This window comes from Mytilus galloprovincialis, chromosome 1 (genome assembly GCF_965363235.1).
Source record: "Mytilus galloprovincialis chromosome 1, xbMytGall1.hap1.1, whole genome shotgun sequence".
Classification (NCBI taxonomy): domain Eukaryota; kingdom Metazoa; phylum Mollusca; class Bivalvia; order Mytilida; family Mytilidae; genus Mytilus; species Mytilus galloprovincialis.
Window position 1 is genome coordinate 76,128,863 of NC_134838.1, and position 21,362 is coordinate 76,150,224.

Genomic DNA, 21,362 nt, shown 5'->3' on the forward strand with positions numbered 1-21,362 from the left:
CTGTTCCATTTCAGATTGTCTGAACAGGGCTTGTTCCTCTAACATTGCCTCTTGTTGTAGGATAAGTGAATGTTGTTCAACAAAGGCTATTTTTGATTTAGCGGCCTCTGCTTTGGCACGCTTCCTCCGTGCTAGGCTTGACATATCCGATACGTTAGAGCTACTGCTGTGTGAGGTTTTCTTACCCTTTGAGCCTGAGGTCCTTGTTTTAGTTGATTTAGCCTTAGTGAGGGCAAGGCGATGCTCGTGTAGAGATTCCATGGCCAGTTCCACTTTGGACAGACGAAGATCCAATGTGAGGTTACATGCGTCAATGTCTTTTTGACTGTCCAACGTTCTGGTCCTTTTAAGGAAGTCCAGATACTCGTCTGTGAGCCTACGATAATTTGTACAGGCTTTTACAAGATTGTCCTGAGTTGTTAAGACTTGCTGAAGTTCATTGGGAGGTGTGGTGATTTCCAATAACTGGGTTGTTATATCTGACCAAAGAGCCTCTAGTTCCTCACAGAACTTGTTACGTTTTTCTGTGTAAACGCCTTTACCTTTTTCTGTGAGGTCGCGTACTCGCCTTGTCTCGGGATTTTCATCTACATGTGTGGTTATAGACGGATTCTCTATAGGTTCTTCAGTGACATCTCCCTCTGGGGGCTGAACCTCTTCTTGCTGTTCCGCGTGACTGGGATCCATGATGTAAATCGGCAATGTTTGTTCAACGTTGTTGGTTTGCTGCCTAGGACGCACAAGCTGTGTTGCGTAGTGTCGATGTAACAGCTACGAACGATGCTCCGTTGTATTTCCTGATCAGGAGAGGTGTAGACAAGTTGTTGTCAATTTACTATGCTGAGCCGGACTCAACTAGCTTAACCAGGTGACTGCAATCGCAATCTCGATGAAGATATAACGAACACAACTTGTTTGAAATTGTAATTATAACTTCCACCAGAAAGGGTTACATAATAGTCAGTAGATTGGTAAACTGAAAGAAATAAAAATACAATATTTTACAATGTGTATGAATTAAATATGAAAGTTAAATACAAGAGTATTAATCGAGTCAAAAACGAAAGTAGAATTTACAGTTCATTTCTCGGAAATAAATAACTTACAGTTCGTATGTATTTATAAATCACTTATCCAAAAATATCGGAGTTAAACAGATTAATTATCACAGTTTATGAATGAATCAAACGTACTTGACAGTGGTATGTCACGATTTCCTCAGAAAGTAGAAATGTCGTCCATTTTCCATGTGTTGAAATATTGATGCGGACGGTGTCACAGAAATTAAAGGTGGTCGATAAATACGGTGATTTAAGAAATCGGTCCAGTTCAATTTGTTCCGGATAAAATGAAAACAAGAAATAAACATAGAATGTGGAACAGAATAGATTATGTCTTCATCATATGAATATCAGGCAAAATCCCTCCTGTTAGGGGTTTAGTATTATACCGTCATGAAATATACAACCCTCTTATTTACAATATCATTTGATCAACACCTATTTACAAGGGTCTATTTGATATGATTTTTCTCATTGTTGAAGGCTGTATGGTTGCATATAACTGCTTACATCCACTTTATTTGAACTTGAGTGGATACATGTAGGCGTCTCATTGGCAATCATACGACATCTCCGTATTTTTACAGTATTGTATCAATACTGTTACCTAATAACAGGACAAAACAAGACAGCAATTTGACAAAACTAAAGACATACATACTTGATTTTACTTCTCTAAAGATATAAACAAAATTTTCATAGTTCGTATCTGAACATGTACACAGTCATGGGAATTTTAAGGGACTATATTTCAGTGTGCATATATTTAGTAGCTAATCTGGCTACTTCCTGTTTATCAGACCGGTAACTTAGAAAAGAATTGTGACAATATATCCAATCTTTTCAAAAACCAAAGACTAACGTCACTAGGAGCAGCAGTTAGTTGTCATAAATACTCTAGATAGAAAGATAATCTGCCACTTTTATAAAAGGGACTACACATAGTTTTTGAAAGGGTATAATCGGTTTGTGCCGAAATTACTTTCTTTAGTCCAGAAACTCATTTGTGCTAAATGGTAATCTCCACCCACATTTAGGACTGGCAGTTATTTGTAGTTTTTATCAACAGCTTGCACTTTTTCTAAATCATATTTGCTTCTTTTAAGACTGACCAAAACTGTTTTTTTTACCATTGTGGTTTGATTAAGGTAGTGTATATCAAACAGCTGTTGGAAATATTTTGGACAACCCTCTTATTTACAATATCATTTGATCAACACCTAGTGGTTTTTGGTGGTATCTCGCATAACATTAATAAGGTCTTTTTTAAAAGGCAACTTGAAATTATTGGTCCCATATTTATGTGCTATAGCAAATGTATGGGCTGCTGATCTGCATATATGATAGCAATATATTCTTATGTTTTCAATGACCCCTTATTTCTTCACTCCACTTTATAAGATAGAAATAAATGTTATTCCATATTTTATTGTTTTTTTCAAAGGTATCATAATTTAGACATAAAGACAAAACTAAGCACAGTGAAAAAAGTCTACTCTGTCCTGTAAAGTTTGAGATGTTTTTGTTGTTCAATCTTTGTCACTTGTATGGAAACACTAAATCTTGATAACCTACAACAGAAATATTATCACTTTTATTTCAATTCAATTGTTGCAGTTATCATGCATGTAATAGAGAAAATGATAAATTAGACCAGATCTCCACATTAATAATATCAAAACTAGAGGCTTCAATGAGCCTGTGTCACTCACATGATACTTTTATTTACAATTGATGCATGATACAGAAATTGTCCATACCAACCGTCAGTGTTTACCATACAATACAGTACTTCTATACACTGTCTGTATACAGTATTTGTCGGATTTTGTCCATACCTATCGTCGATGTTTGACATAAAATACAATACTCCTATATACCGTATATCAACAGTATTTGTCTATACCTACCGTCGGTGGTTAACATACAATACAGTCCTCCTATATACCGTCTATCAACAGTATTTGTCTATACCTACCGTCAGTGGTTAACATACGATATAGTACTCCTTTGCACCGTCCATCAACAGTATTTGTCTATACCTACCGTCGGTGGTTAACATGCAATAAAGTGCTCCTATATACCGTCTATCAACAGTATTTGTCTATACCTACCGTCAGTAGTTAACATACAATATATTGCTCCTATATACCGTCTATCAACAGTATTTGTCTATACCTATCGTCGGTGGTTAACATACAATATAGTGCTCCTTTATACCGTCTATCAACAGAATTTGTCTATACCTACCGTCGGTGGTTAACATACAATACAGTGCTCCCATAAACCGTCTATCAACAGTATTTGTCTATACCTACTGCCGGTAGTTACATGTAACATACAATATAGTGCTCCTATATAAAATCTATCAACAGTATATGTCTATACCTACCGTCGGTGGTTAACATACAATATAATGCTCCTATATACCGTCTATCAACAGTATTTGTCTATACCTACTGTCGGTAGTTAACATACAATATAGTGCTTCTATATACCGTCTATCAACAGTATTTGTCTATACCTACCGTCGGTGGTTAACATACAATATAGTGCTCCTATATACCGTCTATCAATAGTATTTGTCTATACCTACCGTCAGTGGTTAACATACAATATAGTGCTCCTATATACCGTCTATCAACAGTATTTGTCTATACCTACTGTCGGTAGTTAACATACAATATAGTGCTCCTATATACCGTTTATCAACAGTATTTGTCTATACCTACCGTCGCTGGTTTACATACAATATAGTGCTTTTTGATACCGTCTATCAACAGTATCTGTCTATACCTACTGTTTGTAGTTGCTCCTATATACCGTCTATCACCAGTATTTGTCTATACCTACCGTCGGTGGTTAACATAAGATATAGTGCTCCTATATACCGTCTATCAACAGTATTTGTGTATACCTACCGTCGGTGGTTAACATACAATATAGTGCTCCTATATACCGTCTATCAACAGAATTTGTCTATACCTACCGTCGGTGGTTAACATACAATATAGTGCTCCCATAAACCGTCTATCAACAGTATTTGTCTATACCTACTGTCGGTAGTTAACATACAATATAGTGCTCCTATATACTATCTATCAACAGTATATGTCTATACCTACCGTCGGTGGTTAACATACAATATAATGCTCCTATATACCGTCTATCAACAGTATTTGTCTATACCTACTGTCGGTAGTTAACATACAATATATTGCTTCTATATACCGTCTATCAACAGTATTTGTCTATACCTACTGTCGGTAGTTAACATACAATATAATGCTCCTATATACCGTCTATCAACAGTATTTGTCTATACCTACCGTCGGTAGTTAAGATACAATATAGTGCTCCTATATACCGTCTATCAACAGTATTTGTCTATACCTACCGTCGGTGGTTAACATACAATATAGTGCTCCCATAAACCGTCTATCAACAGTATTTGTCTATACCTACTGTCGGTAGTTACATGTAACATACAATATAGTGCTCCTATATACCATCTATCAACAGTATATGTCTATACCTACCGTCGGTGGTTAACATACAATATAATGCTCCTATATACCGTCTATCAACAGTATTTGTCTATACCTACTGTCGGTAGTTAACATACAATATAGTGCTTCTATATACCGTCTATCAACAGTATTTGTCTATACCTACCGTCGGTGGTTAACATACAATATAGTGCTCCTATATACCGTCTATCAACAGTATTTGTCTATACCTACTGTCGGTAGTTAACATACAATATAGTGCTCCTATATACCGTCTATCGCCAGTATTTGTCTATACCTACCGTCGGTGATTAACATACGATATAGTGCTATTACATATACCGTCTATCAACAGTATTTGTCTATACCTACCGTCGGTGGTTAACATACAACATAGTGCTCCCATATACCGTCTATCAACAGTATTTGTCTATACCTACTGTCAGTAGTTAACATACAATATAGTGCTTCTATATACCGTCTATCAACAGTATTTGTCTATACCTACCGTCGGTGGTTAACATACAATATAGTGCTCCTACAATGTATATACCGTCTATCAACAGTATTTGTCTATACCTACCGTCGGTGGTTAACATACAACATAGTGCTGCCATATACTGTCTATCAACAGTATTTGTCTATACCTACTGTCGGTAGTTAACATACAATATAGTGCTCCTAAATACCGTCTATCAACAGTATTTGTCTATATCTACCACCGGTATTTAACATACAATATAGTGCTCCTATATACTGTCTATCAACAGTATTTGTCTATACCTACCGTCAGTGGTTAACATACAATATAGTGCTCCTATATACCGTCTATCAACAGTATTTGTCTATACCTACCGTCGGTAGTTAACATACAATATAGTGCTCCTATATACCGTCTATCAACAGTATTTGTCTATACCTACTGTCGGTAGTTAACATACAATATAGTGCTCCTATATACCGTTTATCAACAGTATTTGTCTATACCTACCGTCGCTGGTTTACATACAATATAGTGCTCTTTGATACCGTCTATCAACAGTATCTGTCTATACCTACTGTCGGTAGTTGCTCCTATATACCGTCTATCAACAGTATTTGTCTATACCTACCGTCGGTAGTTAACATACAATATAGTGCTCCTATATACCGTCTATCAACAGTATTTGTCTATACCTACCGTCGGTGGTTAACATCCAATATAGTGCTCCTATATACCGTCTATCAACAGAATTTGTCTATACCTACCGTCGGTGGTTAACATACAATATAGTGCTCCCATAAACCGTCTATCAACAGTATTTGTCTATACCTACCGTCGGTAGTTAACATACAATATAGTGCTCCTATATACCATCTATCAACAGTATATGTCTATACCTACCGTCGGTGGTTAACATACAATATAGTGCTCCAATATACCGTCTATCAACAGTATTTGTCTATACCTACCGTCGGTAGTTAACATACAATATAGTGCTCCTATATACCGTCTATCAACAGTATCTGTCTATACCTACCGTCGGTAGTTAACATATAGTATAGTGCTCCCATATACCGTCTATCAACAGTATTTGTCTATACCTACCGTCGGTAGTTAACATACAATATAGTGCTCCTATATACCATCTATCAACAGTATATGTCTATACCTACCGTCGGTGGTTAACATACAATATAGTGCTCCAATATACCGTCTATCAACAGTATTTGTCTATACCTACCGTCGGTAGTTAACATACAATATAGTGCTCCTATATACCGTCTATCAACAGTATTTGTCTATACCTACCGTCGGTAGTTAACATATAGTATAGTGCTCCCATATACCGTCTATCAACAGTATTTGTCTATACCTACCGTCGGTAGTTAACATACAATATAGTGCTCCTATATACCATCTATCAACAGTATTTGTCTATACCTACCGTCGATGGTTAACATACGATATAGTGCTCCTATATACAGTCTATCAACAGTATTTGTCTATACCTACTGTCGGTAGTTAACATACAATATAGTGCTCCTATATACCGTTTATCAACAGTATTTGTCTATACCTACCGTCGCTGGTTTACATACAATATAGTGCTCTTTGATACCGTCTATCAACAGTATCTGTCTATACCTACTGTCGGTAGTTGCTCCTAATAGAGGTTTCCAGATTTGCGACCGTACCAACCGTAGTACGAAGTGGGAGCCGTCATTTAACTTTTGAAAATTATTGATGCATACACTTTATATCAACACATGTTTTAGGAATCATATGCAGAACTGTTTTTGAGAATTTTTAGCTGTAATTTGGGACTAATTTCATGTGGTTTCTTCTTGTATTCGTAGGAAACAATAGTGTGTGCACTCGATTATGCTTTCAAGCAACCGTTGCAAGTAACCGTTGATACGAAAGGTTTATAGTTAAGAGTTATTTCCCCGTGAAACTACATAGATACAAAGAAGCTAAATTACAAAACAAATATAAAACTTTATAAATTTTGTTTGTAATAACTTTATGTATCATTGTAAAATGCTAAAGTTTTGTATTCATTTTGGTTAGTTTTTAGAAAACATGATCCAATAAAATGAATTTGAACAAAATAAATTGACCTTAATAACAAAAGAAAAATGACAAAACCGATGAAAATAATCCTTAATTTTGAGTCCATATATCAGTTTTCAACAAATCTGGAAACCTCTATACCTACCGTCGGTGGTTAACATACAATATAGTGCTCCTACAATGTATATAGAGGTTTCCAGATTTGCTACGTATCAGGTACGGTTGGTACGTAACACAACCGTTGGTGTTGTTTGTGAGGTTTCATTTAATGCATGAGATTATTGTATGTATCATGATGAAAATAAAGAAACAAAATTGCATATCAGTGATAAAAACCTTAATCTTTTATTTTATTACGATTTCTCTGCTTCTAGAAAACCTTGCACGTGATTTTATACGATAAAATTTATTTTGTGCACAAGAGAATGAATCAAACAGTCCTTACTGGAACTGAGTTGCCTCGACCTTTATATTCTAAAAATAGATTTGCGTTTCTGTATGGCTATGTTTTTGTTTTTATATATATAAAGAAAAGGATTACAATAAAGAATGTTTTCTAATACTCAAATATAAATTGGAATAATTAGAAATTACTTATTAATAATATCTTACTTGTACCTTACTGGTGTCGTTAATGACTACATAGACGGATTCAGGGGAAGGAGGCTTGGGGCCCGCCCCCCTTTTCGTGGCAAAAATTTGATTGATTATCTAGGGAATCACTGAGGCATGGATGGAGCCCCCCCCCTTTTTTATGAAAAGTTCTGGATGCGTCATTAAACTAGTACACGTGCTTATGGCAAAAATGAGTTCAAAATTGTGTTGATTTCTCGTTAAAATATTTTTTTTTATTAATTAAGCTATCTTTTCGATCATTGGAGCAACATTTTTCCATAAAACGCAACACACATTGTAAAACCATCGATCTATATTCGATATTGCTACTACCACGAAAAATAGCGTTAAATAAATATTTGACGGGAAAATTTTTATTGAAATCCTGAAATAAATATTTTAAATTATGCATGAAAATAAAGATTGATTCTTAAATGTTCACATTACGATAAAGAAAGAATAAAAATATAATCTTCATAGGCTTAAGAAGACACAGAGTTATCCGAAAAACGTTTACTTAGCGTTGTCCCATGTAACAAACTTGAAACATAAAACTCGAACAATTCGCGTAATGGTCACGCAACTCTTCGAAATTTTGCATGAACATTCTATGACGTGATATATTTCAGTATTGGTTAACATGGCTGTCTCCATTTAAAATTTGCATACATATTTTCAAAAGAATATGATGTACAGAAATGTCCCATCGGAAATTTAATTTGGAAACTTGAAACATTTCAGTTCAAAAATAAAATTTTGACAGATAATTCATTAAATTGCAAGCACGATCGTTTTGTACTAAGTGTTAGCTCCCAAAATTTGAATTGAAAAATAAATTGAGCTATATATTCAATTCAGAACAATAGATTTGCAATGTCTTGCGGAAATGTCCGAGTTAAACTTTCATGCCTTCACAAATCTTTTACGGCCAAAAAACAGAGATTTGATTTCGTGAAGATTATTTTTCGGCTTTGATAACTATACCAATAAAAAGAACTTTTAAAGTTGAAGTTTGTACATCAAATAGCATTATATTACAGGGTTATCTATAAAAAAATACGGATTAATGAAAATGTCTTGCAATTTTGTCCGTTATCATAACTTGACGTCGCCACAAGCGTAATATGCTAGGGACGGCATGAACTACATTCGCGTGTTTCTTCCTCCACTAAATATAAATGTCCTACTTTCAACAAAACGAAATGATGTACACTACACAAATACACATCTATAAGACGATCAAAAAGTAAGAATTATTCAGTATCATAAGTATAAGCTATTGTATGTCACTGCTTGAATAAAATCATACTCGGGTTGAACATATAATGTAGCAATATTCCTCCAAAAACACATAATTACTAGCAGTAAAATTGAATACCCTATGTTAATTATAAAATCATATTGGATTGGATTCTCACGGCATTTATACTTGTGTATTATATACTTTGCATTTACCCAAAAGGGAAAGCAGAAAGAATAAGATAAAACACGTTTCCAATTTAACGTCATTTTTCTGTTACACAAAATGGTAGCAATATCTGACGTTGCGTCATTTATAATTTTGTCTTTGGTTAGCTTGCTTGTTAGCTGAACCGTGAAGTCATTGTTAGGAAAGGTAAACTTCCCTCCTTTTAAAGTAGCTTAGTCCTACAGAGAGATAGATTTTTTTATCTGTTGGACTAGTCTACTATTACAGGAGGGAAGTTTACCTTACCTAACAATCACTTCACGGTTCAGCTAACAAGCAAGCTAACCAAAGATATTGCCATTAGCTACATACTGACTGAAATGTGCTGTAAACCAATATCCATCCATTAATCCTTTTGTCGTACAGCATTGCCAAAAAAACTTCATACAACACAGCGTTTTTTGTTCACTTATAAGTTAACGGCAATAATTTGACGCTATATTTACACTTAGTCTAATGCTATATGAATATGTCTTTCTAACTCTTCGTAATGTTGTACGGAAAATACTATGTTGCTATATAATGTCTTTTGCACCATTTACAACTGATTTATGGACTCAAAATTAAGGATCATTTTCATCGGTTGGTAAATGTTTCTATGTAATTTGTTCAGATTTATATGTACTAGTATCATGAATACGATACTACTTAAAATAGTTAACTCCAGTTTTTCTGAGTTTTCTCTCTCGGCTTACTGCGAAAAAGATATATGAACAGTTGTGTTAATAAAAAGGGCATGTTTCTAAAATTTATAGAGCATATTGATTTTATGAGGGTTTTTTTTATAAAGAAAAACTTTAAGCCCAACGGTAAAGATAATTGTCCAAAAAGGAAGGATGTCAAGTTAATACGATATCAGCCATATCTCTATGCATAATTGTTCAAATTGAAGATGTAGACTTGTATTTTTAATAATTTCTTTCTGGACGTCTGATTTTTTTCATCTTTATATAATTCTTCAACATATATATACAACAGATATATTACATATAACACAAAATTATCACAAGGCAATGTTATTTAAAAGTATAATATCATACATAATCAGTACAATAATTAGAAATCAAACGTTTTGACACCTTCGGTTTTTTGTAACAGAGTATTAATTTTTATAAAGAATGTCTACCTAGACTATTTTTAATCTTGATTGAATATCCATTGACAAGGGTGTTAGACCTCAAGCGTACAGACTGAACAGCGATTTGGTTTTATATTAGTTTTGTCATTTTTCTTTTGTTATTAAGGTCAATTTATTTTGTTCAAATTCATTTTATTTGATCATTTTTTCTAAAAACTTACCAAAATAAATACAAAACTTTAACATTTTACAATGATACATAAAGTTATTACAAACAAAATTTTTAAAGTTTTAAATTTGTTTTGTAATTTAGCTTCTTTGTATCTATGTAGTTTCACGGGGAAATAACTCTTGACTATTAAACCTTTCGTACCAACGGTTACTTGCAAGGTTGCTTGAAAGCATAATCGAGTGCACACACTATTGTTTCCTACAAATACAAGAAGAAACCACATGAAATTAGTCCCAAATTACAGCTAAAAGTTCTCAAAACAGTTCTGCATATGATTCCTAAAACATGTGTTGATATAAAGTGTATGCATCAATAATTTTCAAAAGTTAAATGAAGGCTCCCACTTCGTACTACGGTTGGTACGGTAGCAAATCTGGAAACCTCTAGTTACCGTCTATCAACAGTATTTGTCTATACCTACCGTCGGTAGTTAACATACAATATAGTGCTCCTATATACCGTCTATCAACAGTATTTGTCTATACCTACCGTCGGTGGTTAACATACAATATAGTGCTCCTATATACCGTCTATCAACAGAATTTGTCTATACCTACCGTCGGTGGTTAACATACAATATAGTGCTCCCATAAACCGTCTATCAACAGTATTTGTCTATACCTACTGTCGGTAGTTAACATACAATATAGTGCTCCTATATACCATCTATCAACAGTATATGTCTATACCTACCGTCGGTGGTTAACATACAATATAGTGCTCCAATATACCGTCTATCAACAGTATTTGTCTATACCTACCGTCGGTAGTTAACATACAATATAGTACTCCTATATACCGTCTATCAACAGTATCTGTCTATACCTACCGTCGGTAGTTAACATATAGTATAGTGCTCCCATATACCGTCTATCAACAGTATTTGTCTATACCTACCGTCGGTAGTTAACATACAATATAGTGCTCCTATATACCATCTATCAACAGTATATGTCTATACCTACCGTCGGTGGTTAACATACAATATAGTGCTCCAATATACCGTCTATCAACAGTATTTGTCTATACCTACCGTCGGTAGTTAACATACAATATAGTGCTCCTATATACCGTCTATCAACAGTATTTGTCTATACCTACCGTCGGTAGTTAACATATAGTATAGTGCTCCCATATACCGTCTATCAACAGTATTTGTCTATACCTACCGTCGGTAGTTAACATACAATATAGTGCTCCTATATACCATCTATCAACAGTATTTGTCTATACCTACCGTCGATGGTTAACATACGATATAGTGCTCCTATATACAGTCTATCAACAGTATTTGTCTATACCTACTGTCGGTAGTTAACATACAATATAGTGCTCCTATATACCGTTTATCAACAGTATTTGTCTATACCTACCGTCGCTGGTTAACATACAATATATAGTGCTCTTTGATACCGTCTATCAACAGTATTTGTCTATACCTACTGTCGGTAGTGGCTCCAATATACCGTCTATCAACAGTATTTGTCTATACCTACCGTCGGTAGTTAACATACAATATAGTGCTCCTATATACCGTCTATCAACAGTATTTGTCTATACCTACCGTCGGTAGTTAACATATAGTATAGTGCTCCCATATACCGTCTATCAACAGTATTTGTCTATACCTACCGTCGGTAGTTAACATACAATATAGTGCTCCTATATACCATCTATCAACAGTATATGTCTATACCTACCGTCGGTGGTTAACATACAATATAGTGCTCCAATATACCGTCTATCAACAGTATTTGTCTATACCTACCGTCGGTAGTTAACATACAATATAGTGCTCCTATATACCGTCTATCAACAGTATTTGTCTATACCTACCGTCGGTAGTTAACATATAGTATAGTGCTCCCATATACCGTCTATCAACAGTATTTGTCTATACCTACCGTCGGTAGTTAACATACAATATAGTGCTCCTATATACCATCTATCAACAGTATTTGTCTATACCTACCGTCGATGGTTAACATACGATATAGTGCTCCTATATACAGTCTATCAACAGTATTTGTCTATACCTACTGTCGGTAGTTAACATACAATATAGTGCTCCTATATACCGTTTATCAACAGTATTTGTCTATACCTACCGTCGCTGGTTAACATACAATATAGTGCTCTTTGATACCGTCTATCAACAGTATTTGTCTATACCTACTGTCGGTAGTTGCTCCTATATACCGTCTATCACCAGTATTTGTCTATACCTACCGTCGGTGGTTAACATAAGATATAGTGCTCCTATATACCATCTATCAACAGTATTTGGCTATACCTACCGTCAGTGGTTAACATACAATATAGTGCTCCTATATATCGTCTATCAACAGTATTTGTCTATACCTACTGTCGGTAGTTAACATACAATATAGTGCTCCTATATACCATCTATCAACAGTATATGTCTATACCTACCGTCGGTGGTCAACATACAATATAGTGCTCCAATATACCGTCTATCAACAGTATTTGTCTATACCTACCGTCGGTAGTTAACATACAATATAGTGCTCCTATATACCGTCTATCAACAGTATTTGTCTATACCTACCGTCGGTAGTTAACATATAATATAGTGCTCCCATATACCGTCTATCAACAGTATTTGTCTATACCTACCGTCGGTAGTTAACATACAATATAGTGCTCCTATATACCATCTATCAACAGTATTTGTCTATACCTACCGTCGATGGTTAACATACAATATAGTGCTCCTATATACAGTCTATCAACAGTATTTGTCTATACCTACTGTCGGTAGTTAACATACAATATAGTGCTCCTATATACCGTTGATCAACAGTATTTGTCTATACCTACCGTCGCTGGTTAACATACAATATAGTGCTCTTTGATACCGTCTATCAACAGTATTTGTCTATACCTACTGTCGGTAGTGGCTCCTATATACCGTCTATCACCAGTATTTGTCTATACCTACCGTCGGTGGTTAACATAAGATATAGTGCTCATATATACCGTCTATCAACAGTATTTGGCTATACCTACCGTCAGTGGTTAACATACAATATAGTGCTCCTATATATCGTCTATCAACAGTATTTGTCTATACCTACCGTCGGTAGTTAACATACAATATAGTGCTCCTATATACCGTCTATCAACAGTATTTGTCTATACCTACCGTCGGTGGTTAACATACAATTTAGTGCTCCTATATACCGTCTATCACCAGTATTTTTCTATACCTACCGTCGGTGGTTAACATGGAATATAGTGCTCCTATATACCGTCTATCAACAGTATTTGTTTATACCTACTGGCGGAGGTTAACATAGAATATAGTGCTCCTATATACCAAGAGGGATAACGGATCTGCATCTAGAATTTATCATGCTGCCCTTTTTTTGGATTTTTAAAATTCTTGTTATCCCTCAATTTTTACATTCATCCCAAATAATACAACAGTAGTCAATTAGGAGCAGAACACCCATTGTATTATGTTTTCTTGCAGTTATATAAAAAAAAATGTATTTAAGAAAGATGGTATATTCTGGATGATATATTAGCACAACCTTGGTCAATTTGATTTCTCCAGTTACTTAGTGGGCTGTCAATTTTGAAACTAATATTTTTTCACATGAAGAATTTTGTAATACATGTACTTTAATTTATTATCAAGTTTGGTTGAAAAGTCTGAATAGTTTCTGCTTTGTTCCAGTAATCAAACATTTTGTTTCATTTGCATCTATGAACATGTTATTCATTTTACACCACTCTTCAACCCTGTATAAATCTTCTTGAACATCATCATTTATATTTTCTAGATGTTTCCCCCTGATTTATGAATAGTGGTGTCATCAGCATATACAACGATATAGGTCTGTTTCACAATTTTTAATGCATAAGGGAAGGTCATTTATAAATAGCACAAACAATAGAGGACAAGGTATAGAACATTGGGGAACACCAAATTTTACATGTTGTTGTTCAGAGTTAACATTACAAATGTATACCTTTTGTTATGCAGGTACGACTTAAAAAAACTAACAGTAGTCTGTCTCACTAAATCCATACATGTCGAGCTTTAAACAAAGAAAATCATATTCTACCAAATCAAAAGCTTTTTTTTAAATCTTAATAAAATTGCTAGGTTTAAATAACCATCTTTCATTTCTTGCAACCATGTGTCAATGATATTAAATAAATGTCAAGCTCAATCCAGTATATATTCCAAGTTGTGGACAAATGATAATGCTATTAAAAATACCAAATCATAACCAGTGCTTTTCTCTTTTTCTATTTACAGTATATGACTAGGTAATAATGATTACTTTTTTCAACTATTTTCATACTTTTTTGTTTCCTCTGCTTTTGTATCAAGGGCATAATTGTTTATGGCAAACTAAGCATCTGCATAATCAAACTATTCCTAACTATACTCTACCCCAAATTCTGGAAATTGCAAATTTTTTGTCATAGCAGTCTTATGGTAGCTGAACTATTTCTATTCTTTGTAAATCTGGATTAATAAGTCTTTTGTCACATTCTGGGGCTATAGAAAAAAACCATTACAGAATTATCAAAATTATGTGTGTATAATGTTTGTGTACAGTCATTCAACTAAAAAAGGACAAAAATTATTTTTTTGTGTATAAATAAATAATTGTGATTTTAATGTCTTAATATTATAAAAAAAACTTCAAAAGATTAAATTTAAATTATAATCTAAACATGAAAGAGCACATATAAATCAACCTTTTACTCAGATTTATATCTAAAACCAGTTATAACTAGCTATAATATCTTTGACTTCACAAATATCATCATCTAATTTTACAAATCAGTATTTATTTGGTGGCACTTCCTGCACACTAAGTATGTTATGCCTTAGGTTTAATTTTGATGCAATCACATTTCAGAAGGTACATGTCTTGAACTGTTTTAATGAATAAATTACAGTTTTAAACTCAGTTTAGGCTGACCTGAGGTCAATAGTCTTAAACAATGTCATCAAACTATCAGTTTTACTGTAATATATTGATATTTTGACATTTATGGGAAAGAGCATATGAGTTAGTCATATTGGTCAATACAATGGAAAGTTTATAGCTGAGACTACTATAACACTATGTGTTATACTAGTAGTCTCAGTTTATAACTATGTTAATGTCAATTATATACATGACATAATAATTAAATCATTTAAAAAACTATTCCAAAGATTTCTCTCAAATCATGTTTACATTTTTTTAGAGAAGAGTCTGTCTGAAATATATTCAGGGGTAGTCCAAATAATTATGACTTCTTAAAAAGCTATATTATGGGGAAAAAGGGGGGGGGGTCTATTATGTTTTTTTTTTCATACAGGAGGAAGACGTCAAAGCAAAAAAACCCCAACAAAACAAAATAAAATAATAGCCTGTCAAGACGTCCTTATATCATAAAAATTTGGTCTAATTTTGGGATAATACATTTAACTTCCTTTGATGTCGGGGAGGGGATAAGTTTTGACGATTAATTATTCTTGAAACTAACAATTATTATTTCTTATTGTTACTTTGTTAAGCGAGCGAGATGTGTGGTTCTCGAGTTATTTAAAAAAAAGGGGGGTGTTACTATATCAAATTTACCCAGTTTGGAGACAATAAATATTTAAAATCTAACCATAAACTCCAATGTTCCTGCTTTTTTTTAGCAGAACAAACACGATGGCATTCTCGTCTCTGTTGTATTCAATAGTTAACTCATTTCTTCTTCCAGGTTATTTCTTAATCAATTATGATTATCAGCTGTCTATCTATTTACCATGTTTATGTTAAACTGGTCCGTAATTCCATCGTAGTGTATCGATAACTGAACACAACAAGGATCCAGTTTATTAAACGTATATAATATACAAGGTTCCTGAGTCAGTAACCGTAACTATCACCGTGCTTTGTGCGCATGCGCAAGAAACACCAACAACAAGGATAAAACAGGGTATACAGTTCCGTAATTTCGTATATTTTTCTTATCTTCATACTAAAGAGCTCCAAAAGTAGGCGTGCTTAGGTGCACTGGGCGGGTCTAAAAACCGACTCTCGGTGGTTAACGTCTCTCGATGGTTAACTTTAAGTGCCTACCATTTAAAGTACTGTTTGTTTTGATTTGCTAATGTAGAGGGTTGTTTGAATAAGTAACTTTTAATAATTTTTTCAATTTCAAAATTCGACATTTTTTGAAAATGACCCATATAATTAACAGTAAACAACGCACAAACGATCGTGACATTACTTCGATGAATTCATACTGAGAAACAAATGACAAATTGACTTAAATCTTGACAAAAGGTAGTTACGGACCCAAGTCGTGATTATACTGCTGCATTTACTTTAAACAGCATGCAATGAAGCTGTATACTTCGCCTACTTAATCTACCAATAGTGCCCATAGTTAAATGATCGTAAGGTCACATCATAAACTCATCATAATTACCAGGATTGAAATTTTGTATTTGCGCCAAACGCGCGTTTCATCTACAAAAGACTCATCAGTGACGTTCGAGTCAAACTTAGTTAAAAAAGTCAAATAAAGTACGAAGTTGAAGAGCATTGAGTATAAAAAAAAATACCTAGTTGAAAGTTTTGCCGTATACAGCTATTTTATTCATGAGGTAGAAAAGCCTAAGTATTTAAACAAGAGTGCATACGCTGAAATGTCTCGCCTTCTATACTAACCATTGATATTATGTTGATAGTCCTAAGTATAAATTAAGCTAAGCTTTATTACAACTGTCACATAAACTTAACATTAACCAAGATAACTAAACAAAGACCAATGAACCTTGAAAATGAGGTCAAGGTCAGATGAACCATGCCACACAGACAAGTACAGCTAACAATGCTTCTATACAACATATATAGTTGACCCATTACTGATAGTTTAAGAAAAATAGACCAAAACACAAAAACTTAACACTATGCAATGAACCGTGAAAATGAGGTCACGGTCAAATAAAACCTGCGCGACTGACATAAAGATCATAAAATATTTTCATACACCAAATATAGTTGACCTATGGTATATGGTATTAGATAAAAAGACCAAAACTCAAAAACTTTACTTTGACCACTGAACCATGAAAATGAGGTCAAGGTCACATGACATCTGCCCGCTAGACATGTATAGCTTACAATCATTCCATACAACAAATATAGTAGACCTATTGCATATAGTATGAGAAAAACAGACTAAAACACAAAAATTTAACTATAACCACTGAACCATGAAAATGAGGTCAAGGTCAGATGACACCTGCCAGTTGGACATGTACACCTTACAGTCCTTCCATAGACTGAATATGCTAGCCCTATTGCTTATAGTATCTGAGATATGGACTTGACCACCAAAACTTAACTTTGTTCACTGATCCATGAAATGAGGTCGAGGTCAAGTTAAAACTGTCTGACAGACATGAGGACCTTGCAAGGTACGCACATATCAAATAAAGTTATCCTATTACTTATAATAAGAGAGAATTCAACATTACAAAAAATTTGAACTTTTTTTTTCAAGTAGTCACTGAACCATGAAAATGAGGTCAAGGTTATTGGACATGTGACTGACGGAAACTTTGTAACATGAAGCATCTATATACAAAGTATGAAGCATCCAGGTCTTCCACCTTCTAAAATATAAAGCTTTTAAGAAGTGAGCTAACACCGCCGCAGCCGCTGCCGCCGCCGTAGCCGCCGCCGCCGGATCACTATCCCTATGTCGAGCTTTCTGCAACAAAAGTTGCAGGCTCGACAAAAATTCAAAAAGTTTTGTAAATAGTTAATTTATAATTATGACCATATCAATGATAAGTCATGTCAACACAGAAGTGCTGACTACTATGATATTAAAGTCATAAGAAACGAGTGACCGGTGAAAAATAATATTCTTCCAATTCTTGAACCAATGCATACAAACATCATAAACTTAGTCTTCTGCGCACGAATTTATAATTTTTTTCGCATAAATTTCGTATAATCGTCATTTTTTAGCTCACCTGGCCCAAAGAGCCAAGTGAACTTTTCTCATCACATGGCGTCCGGCGTCCGTCGTCGTCGTCGTCTGGCGTCGTCGTCCGTCGTCGTTAACTTTTACAAAAATCTTCTCCTCTAAAACTACTGGGCCAAATTAAACCAAACTTGGCCACAATCATCATTGGGGTATCTAGTTTAAAAATGTGTCCGGTGACCCGGCCAACCAACCAAGATGGCCGCCATGGCTAAACATAGAACATAGGGGTAAAATGCAGTTTTTGGCTTATAACTCAAAAACCAAAGCAATTAGAGCAAATCTAACACCAGTCAAATTGTTTATCAGGTCAAGATCTATCTGCCCTGAAATTTTCAGATGAATCGGATAACCCGTTGTTGGGTTGCTGCCCCTGAATTGGTAATTTTAGTAATTTTAAGGAAATTTTACTGTTTTTGGTTATTATCTTGAATATCTATAATACTATAATTACGAGGTCCAATTTGTCAGCCGTCATCGGGTAAAAACGACAAAGCAAAGAACTCAACTCTATATAGAACTAATATAGGACAATGGTGTAGATTAAAAATTACACCACTCCAGACCCTTTTGTTTTCTACATAATTAATATTGCCAATAATTAACAAGTTCCGGGTCGAATCCGATACCGATACCAATAGTATATTCACCTGTTGGCTATTACCTTATCTGTACGTTCCGCATTTGACAGGCGCACCACCAAACGGTGTATTTAGGATTTTGTTATATACACGGGTCATAATCAAAAGGCTGACACTACTAAATTCAATCATTGTCAAATTGTTCCCTATTGTAGTTTTATTCAGCAATCAGCAACACCTTGTAAGATAACTAATATAGGACAATGCTGTTGATTAAAAAATACTCCATTCCTGGATAGCCAAGACCTTTTGTTTTCCAAATAATTAACATTACCAATAATTGATAAGTTCCAGGTCGACGGGTTCAAACAAAAAGATTTGAAAGCAGAGAAAAGTGTGTATCTTATATTGAATTGAACCCCCTATGGAGTTATTGTCCTTTATAGTCAATTTTCATAAAATTTGTAAATTTTTACCAACATTTTTCCACTGAAACTACTAGGCCAATTTCATTATCGATAGAGATAATTGTAAGCAGCAAGAAGGTTCAGTAAAGTAAGATGTACAAACACATCATGCCATCACCAAAATACAATTTTGTCATGAATCCATCTGCTTCCTTTGTTTAATATTCACATAAACCAAGGTGAGCGACACAGGCTCTTTAGAGCCTCTAGTTTTTCAATCGGTCAGTGTTGTTGTGAAAATATGGCTAGTAATTAAAGTTCGTGTTTTGAAGCCGAAGTTTAACGATTGTCACCTGTTTGTCAACAATCAACAAAAAATCAACAAAAATGCAAGGAAATTGAGCACGTTTTCAACATGTAAATTCAGATAATAGGTTATTTTAAGGACATCCATGCGTATTGCGATCACCGGATTTTTACGAGGTGGGTCACACTGAGGTCACTTTGCATACGGGAAATGTGTCGGGGGAATTGCTTCCTGGAAGGAAGCAATTAAAATAAAGTAAACTTCTTCTCAATATGAATATATTAAAGAATTTCTTTAGAAAAAAATATATGTACATAAGTTTTATAATGAAGACTATCCATTGAGTTATAAAAAAACATATGCATTATTTTTTTTAATTTGAGGTTTCTTATGACTTTAAAGAATTGTAGGTGGTCGTACAGTTTAATTATGATTTTATATATATTTGACATTTTTTTTTATTTTAGCGTCACTTGTGAATCTTTGTAGACGAAACGCGCGTCTGGCGTACATATACGAAATATCAATCCTGGTATCTATGATGAGTTTATTTTTAACCAAAAATGTAGTGTTATGATCCTTCGGCGAGATTCGAACTCAAGCTGTTCCGACACATGACGACAACTGCACTGTGTCCAAGGCAACGCCTAAGACAATGTACTCGATCAACAGAGCTATATAAAACACAGCCGTCTAAGACGGTCAGTCGGTGGATGCTGGGTTAATATATGGATGAAACATAATACATGATCCAACGTTATTTGGGTAAAGCCGTTCCTCGTCTGCTTACAGAACACAGTCAGTGGCGGATCCAGAACTTTTCCTAAGGGGCTGACTGACCTAAGGGGGGGGGGGGGCCTCCAGTCATGCATCAATGATTCCCTATATAATCAACCAAATTTTTCCCACGAAAGGGGGGCCCTGCCCCCCCTGGATCCGCCTATGACAGTGATATATAGTATTAATAGTACACTTATTGCTCTGATCTTATGTCGAATATAATTACATCAGTGCATCTAATAGGTAAACAAACCGTGACGTAAACAAATTAATGCATGTAAAAAAGTAAAATATCTCTACTAAATCATTTATGAATTGATGTATTTTTCTCACGTGAGATGTGCATGTATATATAGGCCATGCAATGAAATCCAGTCTGTTCCAAAAATAGAAAATTAGTAAATGTTATACGGTCATACGAAAGAATAACTTAGATAGAAGAAGAAAATGATGTACAGTCGGCTGTAGTTGACCCATTTTCTTTGCAATGTATACAGGACCCAAACCCTTGTTGCCGTGGTATTTGATATCAAGAATTGGCCTGCAAAGTCATAGTAATAGAAGATAAAAAGCATAAACGACGAACTATCTCTGGAGTAACTATATGAAGTTCTTGTATTCCAAAGAAAAATAAACAGGTTACAACGTAAATAATTTTGGCAACACTCGAAACAGTCATGGGAATTCAATCAAAGTATATAGAAACTTTCCAGACACTTTGGTGATATCGTTTGCGGAC

General features: G+C 34.5%; 2 long non-coding RNA genes across 2 annotated transcripts; both read right to left on the reverse strand.

Moving 5' to 3' along the window:
* Positions 1 to 909: 909 nt before the first annotated feature.
* On the reverse strand, positions 910 to 1,379 carry LOC143084042 (uncharacterized). Its single transcript, XR_012980997.1, has 2 exons — positions 1,194 to 1,379; positions 910 to 976 (listed from the first exon to the last, which is right to left on the reverse strand). It is a non-coding gene; the product is annotated as an uncharacterized LOC143084042 (long non-coding RNA).
* Positions 1,380 to 2,473: 1,094 nt separating this feature from the next.
* LOC143084047 (uncharacterized) lies at positions 2,474 to 16,629 on the reverse strand. The gene is made up of 3 exons (XR_012981003.1): positions 16,170 to 16,629; positions 14,950 to 15,057; positions 2,474 to 2,632 (listed from the first exon to the last, which is right to left on the reverse strand). It is a non-coding gene; the product is annotated as an uncharacterized LOC143084047 (long non-coding RNA).
* Positions 16,630 to 21,362: the final 4,733 nt, after the last annotated feature.